The 14,544-nt window shown below is 40.1% G+C and overlaps 1 protein-coding gene across 1 annotated transcript in view; it reads left to right on the forward strand.

Annotated features, from left to right (window-relative positions):
• xpr1a (xenotropic and polytropic retrovirus receptor 1a) overlaps positions 1–14,544 on the forward strand; it is a gene marked incomplete at its 3' end in the record, with an annotated part of 63,955 nt that overhangs the window by 6,210 nt on the left and 43,201 nt on the right. The gene's annotated exons all lie outside the window — the stretch shown is intronic.

Below are 14,544 nucleotides of genomic sequence, written 5' to 3' on the forward strand. Positions count from 1 at the left end.
GAATAACAGCCCTTCGTGTGCTAAAAATAGGTGGAAATCATTACTAACATGCTGCCACTCACTCCAGGCCATGACTCAACCAGACCTTCCACCTTACTATGCAAGCGTTTTAACCTGCATGAGCAAAAAGCAAAAGTTTTTATGTTGTACAGTTGCTTTCATTGAAACTGTCTTGATGAAGTCAACTGTTAGTTGGTCAAAACTGCATATCAGAAGTCAACGTGGCATACCAGAGCGGGAGTTCAATATCCGCCAGTGCTAAGTGTTGCTACTGAACACAACAGAGATAAGGAAGGCCATTGGCTATTATTAATCTTTGGCATTATATCGCATACGGGGAACTATGCAAACCATTTGTTGTTGTGTTTTAGATACTAGTTTGTGGAGGTAAACAACTTTCTTTAGTTCCAGCTTGAGACAGACTTTATGATGTGATGTGATGTGCCACTTTGTCTATGTGACTGTGGAAATAAAAGGGCTTGTATTGAAACATGGGTCCACAAAGCTGACCTCTGCCATGATTGCATGTCTGTGCTGTGATGGGATGAGCATCGGTGCCTGTATAGTGATAGATTTTCAGTGTTGTGCAACATGCCCCCTCACAGAGCTGCGACTCCCAGAGCTCAGTTCCAGCTAAGCGGTCTCGATATGGTTGGGAGTGTGATTCGATTCTACCTATGAGCAACAAAGACATAATACACCGATGCAGTGTGTGGATGACAGAGCTTTGCCTCTGTGTGTGAGTCCGCTTCAGGCACAAAGACAGACATTTGTTGACTCTATTTTTGACAGCAGTAGGCGTGAAAGGAGACCCTCAGGATTTATTATGTTAAATATTCTATGAAATGTGAGTTAAGTGTATATGAATACTCATTGGCTTTGTGTGTATATGTTTGTGTTTGTGTTGGTATTGTTGGTTTCTAAGTAGTACATAGCACTGCTATTGAACATGCGTCTTGTTCGGTGATAACATATGAGCTGTCTCTCCTTTGAGTGTTGTCTCCAGAGGCTGTTAGCCATGCCACGTAAGCTCAACGTGGATGATAAATCGTTTCCTGTCTCTGGTCTGAGCTGTACCCATGGGTCACTGCTCTGCCTCTTGGCAGCTTGTCGCAAGATAGGTGAGGCTGTCTTATGAATAGAGACGGGATCAATCAATCAGTAGAAAATCCTACTGTGTCATTCTTCTGGTATTGTTGTGACATTTTTAACAGTCTCCCGCTCAATCAAATTGATTTGTGTGCTTTTCACACTTTTTTTTCATACACTTAAACACTGAAGCAGACAAGTGCAAAGTAAGGGTCAGCAATGAGAGAAGACCTCTGTGAATGAATCAGACAGTTGTCCGTCCCTTTTTGTTGTTTTTATGGGAAAGAAAGAGGCTGTAATGAAAACAGCAGCCGAAGCAGACACACAGTGTTATTGAGTCTAGTACTCTCTCCTGTGGCTGAAATTTTGTTGACTTTTCATAAGAGAAAACCAGATTAGCAGGTGTTATAAACTTCAAGCTGACTGCAGCACTTTCTCTTCACATCCACTAGACCCAATCTGTCAAATCGGATTGCATTTAAACTGGGGCAGAAAGATATTGGAGAGAAAAATGGACTGCACAGCTAATTTAGTGAACATAGCCTATTATTCAGCCATTAACACTAAAACTTAAACACTGATGGTTGCTGTGCAAGACTCTGGAGCATCATGAGAGATTTTGGGTTAACTGTATCATCAAGGACACGCCACCACATGACATATGGACAGGACGAGAAGCCCCAGCACTGCCATTGTATCTTTTACGGACACAGGCTTTTTACACTCATGAGTGCAAAAATCCACATTCAAAACGTGTTGCCTTAATTTTTTTTGTCTCGTTGGAATCATATGCAGATTGGGCCATGCAGGCAAAACATGCATGGGAAACCAGTAGAGCTGTAAAGAAAGAAAGAAAGAAAGAATGATAGCATTCCTAGTATAGTATTAGTAGTATTAGCCCTGCGAGGTGAAATTACATTTTTTTCACTCTGTTATCATATTGCACACACACATGCCTGAAATACACACATGCACAAACAGGACCTGCATGCATTAAATGGAGAGATGTAAGAGCGAGGAGGCTGCCCATGGAAAAGTGCTAAGAGGAACAGTTATTGTTATTATCGATTAATCTGCCAATTATTGTCTCAATTTATCGAATTATATTTACCTAAAGTCCAAGGTGATGGCTATGTGTTTCTTGATTTGTGCAACAAGGTCCAAAAAACAAATATATTACTTTACTGTCACATAGGATGGCTAGAGAGCCCAAATCCTCCCCTAGTTTAATCACTGATAAAAACTAGTTCCCTTTCTAACTGATTTACAAATTTGTTTTACTGGCTCAAGAAACCAGTAACCACCATGTAATTAAATGCACATAAATTGTGCTTGTTTTTTTTTAAATAAAATGAAATAAGTTCATATCGTTGCACTGGCATACATTATGATATCGGTGAAACAATATATTTTAAACCTCATTTAAAACCTTGATTATTTTTGTTAAATCTGCTCCCTTAGTGGAAGACTAATTACAAGCATTTGATTCAAATCCTCTGTCTCTCTCTCCCTCTCCCTCTGTCTGTCCTTCTTCATTCATTACAAAAAGCAGCATTTTTGATATTCAGAAGATGTTTCCTTGCCTGAGGGAGACAGTTTACTGGGTTATAGCTACTTGCTCACCCACTCTGCACTCTCACTGTATACTCTGCAGTACCTGATAGAGCTGTGTAGTACATAGACACAACACTGAACAGGCAACACTTCAAAGCCTCTGCATATGTATCGTCTTGTACTGAGACTGTCACCAGTCTCACTACACACAAAAAATATGTTTAATGTTCATGGTTTGATCTTTCCATAAGGGCATAATCGTCTCTCATGCTGCGTTATGTGTTTGCAGTGATGGCTGGCTTTTGTTTAAACAGACATTACCCACATCAGCAGCAACCCCACCACCACCACCAAGAGCCTGTGTGGGAACATACGACAGAAAATGCACTACTTTCAGCAACATTTTTAGCCAAATGAATCATTCAGGGTCAACAAGATGAATAAACAGTAATTGAGAGAGCTTGTTAAAACAGACACAAAAACACATGCACATTGTGGTGGCTCTGCCGCTGCATATGACCCTTCACCCCTCGTTAAGATCCTTTGTTCTCATTCCCTCTGTCCCTCCATTGCCTCCTTATGTAATTGTAATTAAAACACGCCTGTCCCTGTGCTGTGGAGAGCCAGAAGAACACAACAGAGGGAACAGCTGGTTGGATATGTGTTCCCCTTGTTCCAACCATTAGATTGAGTTATGCCACAATTTAATTCAATTAGCCTGCAGATTATTACAGAAATCTGAGAACAATGGCTCCAGATAATAAACACACAGCTTTAACAGTAAACTGCGTGTGTGTCTTACAATTTCCAGCAATGTTCACATGCTGCACATGCCACATGTTTATATTTATATTATGAGACATTTTTCTAATCCTGCAGGGGGGATGCGGGTTTCACACTGCAAGTCATTCAGTTCTGATCTCATTCATTCATTTATTTATTCATTCATTGTGTCCTCCATTCTGTTACTCTGTAAATGACCAGCCTACTACTGTGATGGTATCTGTGCTGGGCTGGGGTAAGGGGGAGCTTTGGGAAGGTGGCAGTGATGTGACTGGGAGTAAGGGTGGGGCTCTTGTGTAGTACACACACACACACACACACACACACACACACACACACACACGCACTGTCCAAGGATGGGAATTGGGTGTTACGTTATTGAATTACAGCTCAGGGGACCAGTGAATGGATTTCCTCTGACTCACAAGGTCTAGATGTCAGAGATGAATGAAACAGACCAACAAAAAAAAAAAAACTATAATGAACGGATGATTTCTCATCCATTTAATTGATCATTTACTTTTCTGTCTTATACTGTATGGTGAAGCTCCTTCTTCAGGAAATGTTCAACTTATTTTGACTACTTTCTTATGGCTTGGCTGTCAGTTGTCTTATCTATTTTCATGTTTTATGCAGTCAAATCGATAATGGTACAGTACAGTGCTTCTTTGTGCCGATTATTTACTTTACCATTTACATCAAAAAGAAATGTGATAGCTAAGGAGTCCTAACATATCTCTTTTAAAGAGCAAGATAAGGATTTGAGTGAACTCCCAAACTTTTAACCTTTGAAGTTGTTTAAACATATGTTGGTTGATGCAGGGTCCAAGATCTCATTCAATCTCATCATACAGCACATGAAAATACGGTACAGGTTACTGACTCTGACCAGCTCTACCATTTGCCTACATTCATACGGATGGTAAATATGCCTAAATGCATCCTGGTGTGTCTGGCTTGGGGTCTAGCCAGTCCAGACTGTTTGTGTTTAAGTGGTCCAGGGTTGCTGGGCTACTATCAGAGTGGGAAAAGAGAACAGCACACGTCATTTCTTCAAAATAGCAATAAAATAACACAACTCAAACTTTACTTTACAGTAATGTGATAGAGACAAAAAAAATAGAACATGAAGAATACCTCTCCATAGAGCCAGAGGGATGTATCAATAGATGAAATTAATGAATTGAATTAATTAATTTTAAGTCTGTTTCTTATTAAGTGAGAACAAGGCAACTGCAAAGACAGATGTTAATTTTTCCATCCCAGACACCTGCACCTTCACAGCTGCCTGTGGGTTTTTTGTTCTCACGCTTCCTTCAGACAATATTGTCTCCCTCTCATTTGGGTCTCTGTGGCTTTGATAACTGGATAGAAACCAGAACAGTACACCTGCTCATTGTCACACAGAACCATCTGAGAAGGTGTCAATAAAAAAGTGATTGGGAAAGAGTAGGCGCTTTCAAAAAAGAAAAGGGGCAGGTGATTGGATGAACTCAAACTCTTTCCGAAGTCAATCAGGAGAAGAAAGAAAACATCTTTTCCATCCAGCTCCTCACAGGACGCTGATTGGCCAGCTCATTTTTGATCTAAACACAAACACATTACTTGGAGCCTGACAAGATGGATTTTCATGTGACATGTGAACCTGTGATTGTTGCGTGAACTCATGTTATCCCGAGAATTCAGCAGCCCCTCTTACCTTTTTTTTTAAACTAATATTTTCATGTTTCTGTGTGTGAGCCCGCATATCTAATCGTCTTAATGAAAACAGCAACATGACTCACCTCAACTACACCTTTAAGCCAGTACTTATTTTATTTATTTTCTGTTGTCCATGCTGCTTGCTCACCCGCCATTTTGTGTGCTGTTGACGAACATGATGAGAGGTTAGTTGAATGCTGCTAGCCTGTGTAATACAGTGCTGATTATTATTCTGCTGGCGTATATGATGGAACAGCAGCTGTTATTACTGTCGTTGGTCCCCCTTGGAGTTTGTCTTCACTCCTCTGTGTGGAAAAGCCTTCTGATTTCTTTTTGGCTTGCAGAAATATCTGTTTTTCTTTTCTTTGTATATTCTAAACAATGCTGTGTACATTGCCTTTGGTCCAAACCACTGTATCCGTTTGTTTCCTTTATATGAATTTTTCTTTATGATTTCTTTGTTTTGTTGCTCATCAGGTATACAAGTGCTAAATAAAAATAAATATTGTGCCCACGCTAGAACACTGTCTCTATTATCAACAACATTGAATGCATCTCTACAGTAGATGAATATATGAATACATGCATGTATACACCAAGTCTCCCCAGCCACAGCAGCCCAAAGATACATGCATAACAGACACCACGGCAGCCAGGCTGAGAAACACATACAACTCTGCGTGTGGTAAGAAAGACAGGCAGATGCTGGCAGCATGGCTACAGGTCAAGCAAGCACTCAGGAGGAGAGAGAAGCAATGGATGGAAGAAAGACAGATGGAAGGCAGACAGACAGGTAGACAGGCAGGAGGGTTCAGCAGGACAGTAGCAGCCAGGGTCTCCCACCAGCTTGCATTATTGATGGGCTCTTTGACAAGCTGCTGCTCTTGCTCACTTCCAAGCGCTAATTGTGGGTTTTTGTGGGGGTTGGTTCTTTTTTTGTCTAAATCTTGGTGGCAACTAGAAAGTGGATATAGAGGAAATCCAAGCCAAACTAAATCAAATGGAGCAACACTGAAACGCAACAAGTATAAGTGAGTAGTAAGGATCGAATACCCCAAACTGAGTGAGATCTTTTATAAGACAAATTCTTTTGTTGCTGGTTTTAGACAAAACCTTTATTATTGTCTATTAAAATTAATAGAGGTTGTTTTTCAGAGCCTTTTACTCTACTCCATTACATCAATAATTCCAGGAGAAGTGAAGACGCCTGAGGCTCTTTATCTGGTGGAGATTATTAGTCCACAAAAGACCACCATAGGGCTGGGCGATATGACAATATATATATTGTCAAAACTATATAAAAAATCTCTCTTGTGGGGTGCTCTGGTAGCTCAACTTGTAGAGCGTGTGCCCCATATACAAAGGCTGAGCCTGTGGCGCAGTGGCGCAGGTTCAGCTACGACCTGCGACCCTTTTGCTGCATGTCCTCCCCTCTCTCCCAACGTTCCTGACTATCTTGAACTGTCCTGTCAAATAAAGGGTAAAATGCCCAAAAAATAATCTTAAAAAAAATAGTCTTTGGATGACGCTTTACCTTCTGATTCTTGCATGTTGCTCATTTAGTTTCAAGTTCTTAGTAAAATAAGAAAATACTCAGTATTTTAAATACTTGACTTCATTTGTCAAGTATTTAATTTACACAGGAGTATACAAAAATAGGCTTTAGGATGTGGTTATTTCATATAGACTATTTACCCAATCAGGTTTAGCTTAGTGGATTTAAACCAGCCTCGATCCTACAAAGCATGAAGGAGGGAGGTGGCAGTGGATTGTGAGATTGGTCCTTTGATGAAGCTTCTAAGGGTATTAGTGGGGAGGCAAGTAGGGGGGTCAGGGTCAATACAAACCTAGGATCACTATCCCAAGGTCAGGGATTAATCGAAGAAACGTAATGAACGATGGAGAAGGTGATAGGAAGACAGGGATGAAGAAAGATGGACAGCACTCTTTGCTTTTATGTTGTGATGTAATGATTATGAAAGAATAAAGTAAAGGAAAAGGAAACTTGATAAATGGATTGAATGGTATTGCATTGACCAGTTTTGAAGAGAAAAAGATAGAAACTGAGAGTGAGAGGTCTCACAGCAGACAGACAAACAGACTGAGTGGGGGGTCCCTGAGCTCATCTCCAATGCATGTTGCCCTGCATTAGCACTGCAGCCATCCTGCAAGAGAAAGACACAGAGAGAAAGAGAACCTGATAGATGAAAGTCTTCTATCCATCCATCCATCCATCCATTATTCATCGTTGAATTAGATCTCGCCTGAATGAAGTAGAGGAAAGGAGGAAGAGGAAGACGTGGGGGAGAGAGAGAAAGGTATAGGTTGATTCAGATGGATATGGATTTCAACTGTTAGGAAAGGGTGAGGAGTTCAGATGAGGATGTGGCTCCAGCAGGGCTGGTATTTTTAGATTTGGAGCATTTTACAGTCTGGGAGGATACGATATCCACTGGTGCAAATGTGGTGTTGGCAAAATGTGCTGAAGGGGTTTGAGGTGTGGAGAAAAGAGGGCAAAGAAAGAGCAGCGGTGGTAGGGGCTGTGGTGCAAGTACAGAAGAAATGATGATGATTTGTTTGGTGTTTTGGGGAGGGGGATGGATCAGGGAGAGGGGTAAGGACAGGTTAGAGTCAAGGTCATTCTGGAGCCCTCTCAGCTCTTACATGTAGTTATGAGAGCCTTTAAGGGTTATTGATCCTGTACTCAACAACTTGTCATTACTGTGCCTCTCTACACCTGTTTGTCTTTCTGTTTACATGTGTGTGCACATGTGTGTGCACATCTGTTTCGGCCTTGGCAGTGAATTGCATGCCTCATGAACAGCACTTGAACAGGGATGAATGGGCTATGATCGCTACATCTTCAAAGATGGACAGAAGCTTTACCCTAATGCTTTAGATAAACACTAAATCATTTTCTCAGGCGCCACGCCTTTAGTCCAATGTGAATACAATCTTGTAAAGGTTAAATAAACACGGGCATAAATCAAATCAGCTGGCTGTTTGCCAGGTGCACAACTAGAGACCATATACATAGAGGACCAGAGCAGTGATCTCAATAATCTCAAACATGGGAGGCATGTAAATGTAATGAGATCTGACTATGTTGATTAGATATCAGCTCTCGAGGTCTCAAGGGTTTGGTATATTTGTTTAGCATTAGCAGGACTTCCAAACCTTAATCCAACCTCTGTTATGAGGCAGGTTATTGTTTTTAATCGACGATAGAGAAGCCAAATCAACAGCTTTGGATGTCTGCCAGCACATCAGCCGGCTCTGCTGTAAAACAATGAGTCCATAGTTGACCGCATGGCATTTATCTAGCAAGGATTCACACAAGGCTGTTTTGATGGATTCATTTGAACAGTTTTCTGTAACGACTGTATTTCTTGGCTGACACTGAAAAAAGAAAACCATCAAAGCAGTGAATTACAATTTGCAGATTTGGCGTCTGTCCTGAATTCAAGAATAAAGCAGTCTGAGTAACAGAAGATACCAATACAAAGCAGACAGGTGAAGATGGATGGATAGAGAGAAGCAAAGAGACATGTGACCTTGTCTCTATTGTGTGTATTTTGTCGTTTTCATCTTCTCACAATGCTATTTTCTGCTGCACTTGCATACAACTGTCTGTAGAAACGATGCATTTGCGTTCACTCATACACACCCTAACACACAGGCACATAAGGAGCTGTGTGCAGGGGGTGTGGGTGTGATTGTGAGCTATAGGTGATGACAGCGGGGCCATATGCTGATTTATTTCTGGGTTTTTTGGCACTGCAATTAGAGTACAACCAATGGAATCATTGCACAGTGCCCACACTGCTGTAAATGATAATTTGTGTACATTTTAAATGCGGAAATGATAAAATATGTCTTTCTCTACACAATCTGGATATCACAGCTATGTTTTAGTGTGTGATGATAATGAATTATCTGCATTGGGTAGCTCTTATTTGTTATTCTTACAAGTCAAATAATATATTTTGTTATGGATGTGTGTAGTTTCTGATTGGCATTTGCATGTTCAAGTGACTTGGTGGATGTACGTGGGTGGGTTTGTACTCTATGTGTTAGTCAGTAGGAGCGCTGCAGAAGACACAGTGTCCTTCACTGTACCAGTGCGCTGCATCATGTCTCTGGAGAAACAGCCAGAACTTGGCTCAGATTGGCTCAGAGGCATGGAAACTTGGTGGAAAAATACCAATCACATGAAGCTCATACGAGACCGTCTCCTCATTTCTATATTGCCACATTGACTTCCAGCTGATTGTCAACACAGTCACATGCTTCAGCACTACACCTGGCAGCAGACGGATCTATTTCAGAACTGATATTTGATGGAAACATTTCTGGAGCAGTAGAGAGTTTAAATTGAGTCTTGGCCCTTGGGAATCAGTTGCAGTGTACATGTTGTGTATACAGTGTGTTTCTATGTGGATTGTAGGTTACAAAAGTGGCATTTATTTGTGTCCCACTTTTCAGGCAAAATCAGAGAGACACACTGGGAGAAAGACAAAGAAGTGGACAGGCAGACAGAAGGGCATTGAGAGCTGAGAACAACAGATACAAGGAGAGAGGAAATATGAATGAAAAAAGAGAGGTGACATTGGTGGTAATTGGAGTAAAGGAAGCTAAAGCCTTGGGGAGCCTCCTCTCCCAATCGTTACTATTACACATAAAAGATGTTTGAAAAGAAAAAGATCTGGTGGCAGAAAAGACACGAGAGCTAGAGCTGAAGCTTTTCCAATAAATTTAGATTCAAAGCACATTTAAGTGCTTCTCAAAGATGTCAGTAATAACTAGTCATAATTTCAGTTTAATACATTTGAGGTCAGGGGGTTGTTCTTCAGGGGGAAGAATAATATTGGTCCAGATATAAGTTTTCCTGTTATTTACACTATATCACCCTCTTCTGATCCAGAGACAAAAGGAGAGAGAGATATCAATAATTCACAGCTATTGTTCCCTCCCGGACAGACCGTCTGTTTTTATATTAAATGTTGAATTATTAACAGTGTGTGAGATTAGAAATATAGGGAATCTCCCTCCTGATGCTCATGAGTGTTTAAACTGCCCTGTCACTTACTGGCAGCCACAAGAGTGCTAAAAACAGGTAGATGGTTAAGTAGAAGGTACAATAAAGTAGAATAAGAGCATTTTATGGTTGTACGGTAGAAGTAAGTGGGCAGATTAGACACTGAAAGACAACTCAACTGTGTGTTAGCTCACTCATCCTGAAACAAATTCATATTAATTTATTGTCTCAAGCTTTTTATCATTGAAGGGGACTTATCATGCTCATTTTCAGGTTCATATTTTTCTCATTCTGTCTGTCTGAATAAACCTGTATTCACCCTCTGTTTGAAATGCTCCATTTTAAGCCCAGTCTTCTCTGATTGGTCAGTATTTCTAGGTTCACATCAGCGCTATTGGCATCTCTGCACTGTCATTGCAGCCAAGCAATGATTGCGACAGCACTGGTGCGGCACTTTCTACCTATATAAAGTATAGTTGTAACAACACAATCGTACGGAAGTCCTGGTGGCTGGTTTAAAGAGATCGTTTGGCTTTATGAAGTTCTTATTTATCAGTCATCATAGTCAGTGTATGATGACCAGCACACCTCCAGTTTGCAGAAGCAGGCAGGAAACCCGACACAGAAGCTGCTGTGGATGAGGGGAAGCAGCTGCAGCGTAAACAGTAAACACAAAACGCGTAAACATACCTTTGGTACTACGAATCTCAATGGATTCCTACGCATAAGCGCCACTGTGCCCCACACTGTGTTGAGCCAGACCAGCTGTTTGACTTTCCACAGTTTATGATATGATCAAGTACAAGAAAACAAAAATTAGTGGTTCTAACAGTGACGATGAAATTCTGTTCAATTTGGAGACGAGAGGATCACTTTTAGAAGAACTGTTGCACTTACTTTAACTCATACAACCCCACTTCAAAATAGCCAAACTATCCATTTTAAAGGCAAAGTTTCTTAATGTGTGCATGTGTCTGTGGATTGAGCATATTTATTAGATTCTTTAAGAAGCACTTCGATCTGGTCTATAATTAATAAAAACGTGGAAATCTCAGTTTTTACAATATGGGACCTTTTAAGTTGCTTGTCAGTCTAAATTCCTCTTAACCATCTCTTTTTCCATATGCTGACCTCAGGGAATATGCATATTGCATGTCTTCTTCAACATGTAACTAATGTATTCATGATGTACGTTAATGATAACCAGTGACTTCAGTGCTGGCAAGGTTGACTCACTGTTGGGGTTAAGTTTTGTATGCACATTTATTTTTACATTTTCATTGCATATTTGTACCTGATGGTATGTTTTTTGGCTTCCCGTCCTCCTGACTTCTAACCAGCTATATTATAAAAGAGGGACATTGCTTAGTTAGCTTTTCGGAAGAAACAACAGTTTGTCTCTCTTTTGCATTTCGTCCTTGGGGCAGACTGCACGGCTTGTTCTTGACAAGTGCCATCTGATAATTAGGCCTCATAATCACCCTATTAGTATGCAGCTCAATTGAGCAGAGAACAGCTTATTGTTCCCCTGGCATCAACAGCAGCCATTTGTAAGAGGATTATTGTAAATGTGTTGTAAGGGTTTTTATAAGAATGAAATATATGTGTAATGATTTAAATTGCTGAATTGGTAAGCTATTTATTTTTAATGTAGCCAGGAAACTCTGTTGCAACATTACGGTAGCTGTGATGAATCCTCAATTAGGCTGCATGGTAATGTTTTTGAATGCATAAAATCACTGGGATCTGGGAAGTGTCACCATGATTCAGAGTCGGCTTCACTGTAAGATTGCAACCTTATTTTCTGTAAATTTCCGTGTTCACACAAAGCCGCACTGAACTTTCTCCATCACAGTAACCATGGCACCAAAGAAAGAGAGCAGAATCACTTGAGCCTTGTTTTGTTCCTGTGACTCTCCGGACCCCAACACAATAACAGTAGAACATGTAGAACTAAGGGCTGGGGTGCTAGGTTGAATTTTAATACAGTCTCCTGAAAGCATGCTGATACTTCTTGAGACCACAGACAAATAAAGGGTAAAGGTAAAGGAACTCAAATTATTCTCGATTCTTCATAAACACAATGGTGATGTGCTTTCCAGAGGTCTTACCTGAAGACCTGCGTATAGTAGGATAACACTAAATGCAGTGTATGCACTGTAGTATGTATGTCTGAAAGTCATGATCATATTCAATATTTTTATTGGAAAAACGTATTTATCAGTGTATACTATTTCTACCTACATATTGCCTTAACTACCAAATAGCTGATTCACATTTCTGGTAAAAGTGTTTGTTGCTGTTACCAAAATACCAAAATATTATTCTATATAATATTAATATATAATATTTTCACTCAATCTTATTAGTGTACAAGCAATAATATAGTGGAATATTTTGTTTTGTTTAATGCTTTTTTAATCTTGGTTTTCTTTACAATGATGCTTGGTTTTTTTTTCGTTTTCAGGGTTTATTTTTTTCTTTATTAACTTGCATATTCTGATGATCATAGATGACTGCCTAGCAATATACACATCACAGAATATGTTATCATGCCATGTTTTACCTTAACATCAATATCCTCCATGACTGTTACATATGTATTAGACTTAAAAATGTCCGAAGTTGTTTTGCTTTGGCCAATGGGTATACTTCCTTAGTGACTCAAGAGGTGTGTATGTAGCATGTGCGTGCACTGATGGTTAACAAGGAGCAGGTTAGATCTTCAAGGGTCAATTTGTCTGCACTGAAAAAATAGCAGCCAGATACTGTTTGCTGCAGGGCTTTAGTAGGCTCAGTCGGTATGGTTTATCTGCTAACACACACAAACACACACACACACACACACACACTCACCACTCTGAAACCAAAGAAATCTCTGGCTCTGATTTGGTGGTCTATTATGTACTGAGGCCAGATGAAGGGGATTGATGGGAATTCAGAGCCCCAGTGCTCGCTGGTGGTTGACAGACAGTGGCTGCCTCTCCCCTACATGCTGCTCTTTAAACTCAGCTAGTATCTACCCCATGCTGCTGAGAGACACACACAGACTCTCTCACACACACACACACACACACACACACACACACACACAGACAAATGCCACTCACTGTGGTGGCTCTTAAGTTTGTCATACATACATATTCTACCCAGCATGATCGCAAACATGCCCTCCATATGCTTCCCAAAACAAGCACATGTCTGTACTTGTGAGGACACTAATTGACAATGCAGTCCCTAGATTCTAACTTTAACTTCAGCTATCTGTCAAAAAGGATGTGACTTTCAACTACACCAAGGTCAAGTGGATTATGGGATGATTTATTAATATTCAGATGATACATATTTAATGTCAGTAGTTTGCAAGCAAGCCAAAATAAAAAAAATAAGATTTTAACCCCCATCACTAATTATAAAGATGTGTATTGGGGCGGCCAGTGGCACAGTGGTTAGAGCAGCCGCCCCATGTAAAGAGGCTGAAGGTCTGCGAGGCATCGGCAACAGGTTTGATTCCAACCTGTGGCGCTTTGCTGCATGTTTTCCCCTCTTTCTCTCACCCAAGTTCCTGTCTGTCCTATCTGATAAATGGCTTGAAAACTGCCAAAATATAATCTTTAAAAAAAAAAGATGTATTGAATCCAGCAACATTTAGCCTTCAGACTGAAATATACTAATTTGCCGATGAATGCTTTGTAGAAAAACTTCCTACTCATGTAAATCATGTTGAATGATATGACTCTCAAGCACCACAAGGTCAATATGCTCCTAATCTGATTGAGTCAGGAAATTGCTGTTAATCTAATAATATCAAGTACTGGATTCCTTCCTCTGTGCCTGGATGGCAAAGGTAGAACGGGCGGTATGATTGCTCATTCATAAGTTAGAGTTTCAGTATTAGAATGAGGAAATGGAAAGACATGTATCAATGGGGAAGTTGAGCTCCCTAATTGCTTTATACTGTAACTTGAATTAACTTTACCTACGGTAATAATGTTTTTTTAAATGTTGGTAGCTCAGTTGGTACACAGTTGTGTACTCGTTTTTTTATAGTTAAGAATATTTCCAATGTAAAAAAATCAGCTTAATTTCAGATAATTGTGACTACTTTCACTACTCACCACTTCATGGTTGGGAGAAATATTCAGCTTAGTCGTAAGCTACAATCGTAAGCTATTTGGATTTGACAGTCACAATGTCGTGTTATCCAATCCACTGAAGCATTAGTGAAAAGCTAACATGTCAAGTATGTGTGAGACGTGTTGATTGATAAGAATGTATATGTAATCTGGGTTTGCTTTTTTTTTTTGACAAGACGCATTTAAAAGTACAAGAATACTTTTAAGTTACTTTGCAATTTTTCTCTTAATCTTTCTTTACCT

Source organism: Echiichthys vipera, assembly GCF_963691815.1.
Source record: "Echiichthys vipera genome assembly, chromosome: 3".
Classification (NCBI taxonomy): Eukaryota; Metazoa; Chordata; class Actinopteri; order Perciformes; family Trachinidae; genus Echiichthys; species Echiichthys vipera.